Genomic DNA, 7,258 nt, shown 5'->3' with positions numbered 1-7,258 from the left:
TGGGAGCAACTCCCAAGCCAGTTGTCTTGTTCCTTGCTAACCTCACATCACTGCCTCCTTCATCTCCAAAAAGACTTTAACATCCCAAGTTCTCTCTTTAGCCTGTGTGCAGTTTTGGTTTCTGGAACCTTTCCTGAGGAATTCATCCTCTCCTGTTGGGTTTCACAGTGCTCACAACCTGGAAAAGATCCCGGGGTTTCACATATCTGCTCAGAGCAAAGCAATTACCCGTGGCTCTGTCACTGATATAGGGCAACACAAAAATGTTGGGAATCTGTTAAAGCCGGATTCCTGCCACGGCTTTCCCTTCTCCTGCAGTCCCAGCTGCTGCCAGGGGATGGAGCGCAGGTCAGCCCGCAGCTGGATCCGCACCCCTGCCTGCAGCTGCCTGGGCAGGGCACGGGGGTACGGGCACCAGAGACCCGCAAAAATGGGGGAGAAAAACTGATAAATACAGACCGTGCTGGAGAAAAACTGATAAATACAGACCGTGCTGGAGAAAAGCTCCCTGGAGACGTGGTGCTGAAGTAAGGCTTTGCACCGAGGCCATGGGAGCTGGGGCAGCCAGGAGATGGCTGGAGCAATGAAACAACTGCCTGTGAACCCACAGGTTGCTCCTGGGGTGCCCAGAGACCTGCAGAGAGGATGGGCTGGGTCACCGATGCTGCTCTTGCTCTTCTCTTTGTTTAAAGGTAGTTTTCCTTCAGGGAAGGTTTTGGGTGCCTTTCTGAACCTCCTTGGAGCTGGGACCTCCAGCCTGGCGCTCACAGTGCAGGGCACCCTCAGCACCAGCTCACTGTCAGCCTGCAGCCCACATCCTTCCCGTGCTCTCTGCCAGTATCTCCTCTGATGTAGAGAGACCCATGACCCATCTTGGGTTGCATGGGCCTGTGTTTTCAAGTCACAAATCACCTTTGTGCGCAGACCAAGGTTTAGGTCTGCAATAACCTCCAGCTGCAAAGAACCTGTGCTGTGCAATCCTGGGCTGTTGTGGCGCTGGCACTGCAGAGCTGCCAGAGCAGAGAGACATGTCCGGAATGGAAACATTGCAGTTCCAAACTGGGACATCTCCCACCCAGCTTTACCACGGGGCTGGTGCTCAAATCCTCACTCCCACACATCCCATTTTATGGGATCCTGATCCCCATCCTCGGCCATGACACAGCTTTGAGCAGCTATCCTGCTGCTGGGCACAGCCACCAGCCCAGCCAGCACTTCCTCTCGGGGATGAGGCCCTAATGAGGGTTATGAAATGATGCTACAGCCAGCAGAGGGAGTGCTCAGAGCTTCAGGATGCACAGGGACAGCTTGGGAAGCGCCGAGAAAATGAGAAAATGTACTAAACCCAAGGCAGGAGCGATGGGGTGCTGGAACAAAGCTGCTCCCTGGCCCAGCTGCCAGCCTGGTGAGGCTCAGCCCTGAGAGGATGGGGAAATGGATCTGCCTGGAAATGAACCCTCCTGGAAACCTCGGTACTGGATGAGCCAGAGATGAGGATCCACAATGAGAGACCACAATTCTCGAGCCTCAGACTCGAGGAATTTCGCAGAGCCTGTTCCAAACTGCCAAGAGAAATCCCCCCATTCATTCACTTCTGGATTTGGGCTCTTAACTTTGGGCTCTGGGCTTTCCAAATGAAGTCATTGCTGCATCTCAATTAGTAAGAAGCCATCCTTATAGCATTTTATTTCCAATTTATTTCCTTATGCTTCACATAAGTGCTGGAATCAGGAGGCAGTCTGTGGGCTGGGAGTTGTTGTTGGGAGTGGGAAGCTTAGGCTTGACTCTGCCCACCAAATGAATATTTTAAGCAGATCTTCATTTGATTTTAGGCCAGACAGAGCAGTTTGTATTAGTTTAGTGAATTGAAGACTTAACATCTGGCAATATCTGTAACAGTCTCTTAAATTATTCTCCAGGAAATGCCTCAGTGGTGGCGGGGCTCTCCACTCACACACAATATCAGAAATATAATTAGTTTCCCAAATGCACACCATCAAAGACTCATGCCTTGTCCTTTCCTAACAGTGTGGATTCCTCAGATTTTTAAATGAAGGCCTTTCAAGAACCAATGGGCAATTTTGCAACTCATCTCTAAGCAGATCAATAACTAAAAGCAACATAATGAAGTCAGGTGTCTCTGGATTGTGTTAGGACAAGCCCATGAGAGGATTCTGATGTGGATGAGATAAATGCCATTAAATCACTTGCAGGGTGAGGTTTAAGTGGGGAAAGCCCAGCACTGAGTGTTGGGAAGGTGCTGTGCAGGGTGAGCACACCGCGGGCTGATTAACACTGCATGCAAACCCCATTGCAAGCCTGATAAGAGACAATGGGACACATTTTCACCACTAAATACATCAGGGATGAAAGGGAGCTGGGGGAAGAAGCAGAAAAGAGCACCAGGAACGACCTGACCTGCCTGAAACCTGCTCTTCTACTGGACAGCAAGGAAGCTTGCCCTACATATTTGGAAAAAAAATAAAAAAAAGCTGAGAGAGACTTGGTGGCAACCAAAATGGTCTGAGAAGGGTCCTGATGGTGCAGAGTGGCCAAATGCCTTCTGAGATTTAATGACTAGAAGGGGAAGTTAAGCCCATCTGGACTGGAGTGGTGTTTGGTGGGCAAGAGGCAGCTACTCAGAACACATTCTGTTCCACTGAATGTGTGTCACCCCCATTGATTATTCAAACCCTACAAACCTTCCCAGCTGTCAGCAGGAAAGGTTTGTAGGGTTTGAATCAATGGGGGTGACACACTTTCAGGGGAACAGAGCCAAGGCCAGAGAACATCTCTGCCTGAAACCCTTCCCTTTTGCAGCCATACCCCATTCCAGCTGAGATGTGGCAGTGAACCCTGCCACCAGCCCAGATCGAAGGAGCAGAATAAATCCATAGGAAGGAAATGTTCCCTCCTTCCTGCAGTTGCTTTCCAATTCAATCTTCCTCCCTGGTCAGGAGAAATCTTGAGCAGCTCTGCAGCAGAAGACACTGTCCCACAGATTCTGCCATGTGCTGTGAGCTGGCCCCAGCTTTTAGGTGGAGAGGCCTTGACCCAAGACAGCCTGGTATTTCCAGCTTATAGTTACTCAAAATAAGTCTGAGAGGAAAGACAGCACTTGCTTATGGTGTGGATGACTCCTTCAAAAGCTGAGCCTGTCTCACACACAGCAAACTGGGACTGGGAAGCCTTCATGAAGATGGAAGGGCCAGTCCTGTGAACGGTTCAGTGAACGAATAGGGGGAGAAAATGTAATGCAAAATGGCTCAAGCAGTGATTCATTTGGACTTTTATTATGGTTAACTTGAAATCAGCAAGATTTTGTCAGCAAATCCATTTTATATATTAACAGCCCTCTAAAATCAGTCTTTGATGATAATATCCTCCACATGTGCTACTGCAAATCCCCTTTTTAACAACACCTGATGGCTGGTGCAGAAGCAGGAGAAAATTCCATCCTCCAGAGCAGTGGGAGCCTTGGTGTGGGGCCTTTGCCCTTGACTGCCACACCCTGCCCCTGCAACCTGTGCTGCAAACCACTTTAATCAGATTTTATATTTGAATGCCACAGAGAGTATCCTCTGGGCACCCCAGCAGAGATTTGGGCACTCAGTGGGGCACAGTGAGGTTCAACACACCAGGGCTTTCCTGACAGAACCTTCTCATCAGGGCTGCAGGTTTCCCTGCTCCATAGCAGAGCTGTTCCTCCCCACTCCATCTGGGAGCAGGGGCTTGCGCATTTTGCTTCACCTTCCTGACAAAGTCACAGACAGCAGCAGGGTGGCAGAGCTCAGGGGACAAGGGTTGTCTGTCAGAGAGCCCTGGAGCAGCTTGCATCATGAAATAAAGGCTGTCTGGGAGGCTGGCTCCCCACAGCCTCTGCTGTGGCCGTGCCAGAGGAGAGGCAGGTGTGAAAGCAGATGCTGTTTGGGTAAATGTGTGTCAGCAGCGTCTCCTCAGGCAGGTGTTGAACACTGGAGCCAGGTAGAGCACAGCCAGGCTGAACCAAGTGAAATGCCCACACTCCTCTGTGTTTGGTCTGAGTGGCTCCTGCAGCCTCCTGCACCTCCTGCTCCCACCCCACACCTAACTCTGTGCCTGGAGCAGCAGGATTTGGGATGCAGAGATGCTGCAGCCTGCAAGGGAGCTCCATCCACCATCTGGGCTTAAGACCTCAGGAGATTCTTGCCCCCATCAGATGGTCTTGCAAAAGCAGCACAGGATCAACCCTGGTGCTGGAAACCAGTGGGCAGAGAGAGGTAGGACGCAGAGGCTGGCACGTTGGTGACCGGGGTGCCAGCCTCTGATGTGGTGGTGGCAGGGATAAGAGCAGTCCAGAAGATGGGAACCACCACCAAAACCCTGCAGGCATGATGGAAGTGGCTCCCTCAGCCCCAGCTTTTTCAGTGGCCTTGTGCAGATCACGTAGCCCAAATGCAAACCATCACCCTTCCCTGGATCTCACCCCCATGGGTTACCCATCAGCCAGGACAAACCTTCAAAGCAGTCACTGAAGCTCAAGGGCTGTTTTCCGTTTTATTGCAGGGATCTGGGGCTGCTTCCACTCTGATGACCAGAACCTGACTCCAGCCATGGCTATCCTGGCAGAATCATGCCCAGAAAAGCATGCCTAATTTAAAAGCCAAGTGCCAACATCCCAAGATGGTTGTTTAGACTAAATGAAAGGTTTTCAGGAAAAAAATCAGCCTGACTTAAATTCCACCCCCCTTCCCCAGGAGATTAGTCCCTATCTGGCTGCCTCCCGAAGGTGGGAGCAAAGGCTCAGCAGTGAGTCATCTTTAGCTTTGTGTGCCCCAGCAGTGCTGTTACTGCTCTCATGTGAGTCTCTGGAACGCCCGTGGGTGCCAGAAAGTGGCCACAAAGCTTCAGCCCACAGTGGGTTTGCACCCCAACTGCACTGCTGCATGTGGGGGGGTCAGTGAGGCTCCCCCAGAGGTATCACCCTCCCAAGACAGCTCTGGCTTAGAGCAGGCAGGACCTGTGTGAGTGGGGTCTCATGGATTGGCATGGGAGCTGTTGAAACACCCCAGTGACTCAGACAAGTGATGCTCATGTAAGTGAATTAGTGAGTGAGCCAGGGTAGTGCTCAGCCTGCCCAAGTGAGCCCAAAGCCCCTGGGCTGACTCACTGGAAACAGGGAGGTTCCCCAGAAAGGGATCCCAAAGCAGCTCACAGGAATCAGCACTTGCAGGCACTCATCCTCTCCAATGACAGGAGCCCGAGTGGGACCCAGCAGCTCTGCCCTGAAATAATTCCCCACCTCAGTCACTGGGATTCCTTGGAGGGAGAGCAACTTTCCTCTAAAAGGAAAGGGGATGCCTGCTACCCATTGCAGGATTTTTCTCTCTCCTTGTATCACATGTAGAGACAAAGGAATTCATTCTATCTCTGGAAAACATATTTTTAATTTTTTTTCTGCTTTGGATTAGGTTCATGGAGAAGAGATTGTTCCAGTCTGGCACCTCTTGTGGTTACTGTGCTTGTTTAGACTAAAAAACACCCGTGTGATCTCTACATAGTTGAAATGGTTGCCTTTAATGCAAAAAAAAATAAATCTAAACAAAAATCTCTGCAATTTACTTTTCAGGCGAAACAAAAATTTCTTTGCATGAAGATCTACCTGGTGGACTGAGATGGTTCAGCAAGAGACCCACCTGGAGAAATGAAGGGAGGAGAGGTGGGCAGATTTGGATTTGGAATAGGGACATGATTTCCATCATTGTCATTACACTTGCTGATCATTAGATATGTCCAGGTATTTGCACAGGGACAAGGGCCCACTACAGCCACCTCTCATAATTAGGGATGCCCCAAACTGGAACCAGCTGAAGTCAAAATCATTATTTCCAGTGTCACAGGCAGGCAGGGGCCACCTCCAGCTCATACAGGTCAGGCACTGAGGGTGTGCATCCCTTGAGCTCCTCAGGGAACCCAGGCAGAGGTTAGGATCCCAGCGCCACGGGAGGTGGCTGACAGAGCCTGGATCACACATGGATCATGCAGGGAAAAGGAGCCTGTGTCACACATGGATCATGCAGGGAAAAGGAGCTGTATCACACATGGATCATGCAGGGAAAAGGAGCCTGTGTCACACATGGATCATGCAGGGAAAAGGAGCTGTATCACACATAGGTTATGCAGGGAAAAGGAGCTGTATCACACATGGATCATGCAGGGAAAAGGAGCCTGTGTCACACATGGATCATGCAGGGAAAAGGTGCCTGTGTCACACATGGATCATGCAGGGAAAAGGAGCCTGTATCACACATGGATCATGCAGGGAAGCGTTCGTTCGTGGGGGGTCTCCTTTGGCTGTGGTGATATCTTTCCCTGCAGTTTTCTTTAAACTGTGGGGAAGTTGGATTAGGTGAGGAATTCCACAATTTCTTAGCTTTTCAAATAACATGTCTGCGATATCACCCAGTCTGACTCGAGCTCCCACCTGCCTTGGGAATTCAGTTAACCCTTTGCATGCTGGCTTCACAGGGGGCCTCTCTGGAGCCCATTATCTCTGGCTGATGAAGAGACTCAAGGGGACTCAAGTGACACCACGGGAGTGGTGCTGGAAAGAGGGGGTAGCGTCTGAATCACCTGCCATTTGGCTCTACCTACTCAGAGAAGCAGTCTCTTCCCCCTCAGCCCCAAAATACATTTGGACAGACAGACACACGCACACACTCACTCACACACACACGCCTGCACGTGCTACGCAAGCATACCACCTGCTGTTTTGAAAAGCTGACGTGCATGGGTTTTTGGGGAGAGTTACCTTCCAAGCAATGAGTAATTAGCTTAGCAATCTCAAGGGTCCTACCCTGTGTGAGGTCTCCTGCTCCAGAAGTGCTGGGATCTTGGGAAAATCCTTGCTTCTCTCACCAGAGCCTTTCTGAAACACAGCTGGCACCATAAAAAGCCCTCCTCCCCAGCACACAGGACTGTGTTATACCTCCTTGCCCCGTGACACTAATGAGAGATGCCAGCCCCAGCTATACACCTGTCCTTGAAGGTGAGATGAGCTGGTGGCACCCCCAGGCCCAACCTGGCTGGGGCCTGGCTCAGGGCACAATAGCCAGCCTGGCTCTGCCAGCACCACGCCACACTATTGCCATGCTCAGTGAATTTTTCAGCAGCAGAATATAAACATTTCCAGTGAAGTGCACTTAGTGTGAGCTGCTTTGCCAAGAGCTGTTGCCTCCCCTTCTTCACTGTGATTATGAGAGAGAGTTCTGTTTAAGCA

The sequence above is a fragment of the Zonotrichia albicollis genome, chromosome 6 (genome assembly GCF_047830755.1).
Source record: "Zonotrichia albicollis isolate bZonAlb1 chromosome 6, bZonAlb1.hap1, whole genome shotgun sequence".
NCBI lineage: Eukaryota > Metazoa > Chordata > Aves > Passeriformes > Passerellidae > Zonotrichia > Zonotrichia albicollis.
The sequence above is the reverse complement of the archived record's forward strand: the minus strand, read 5'-3'. Positions refer to the sequence as shown.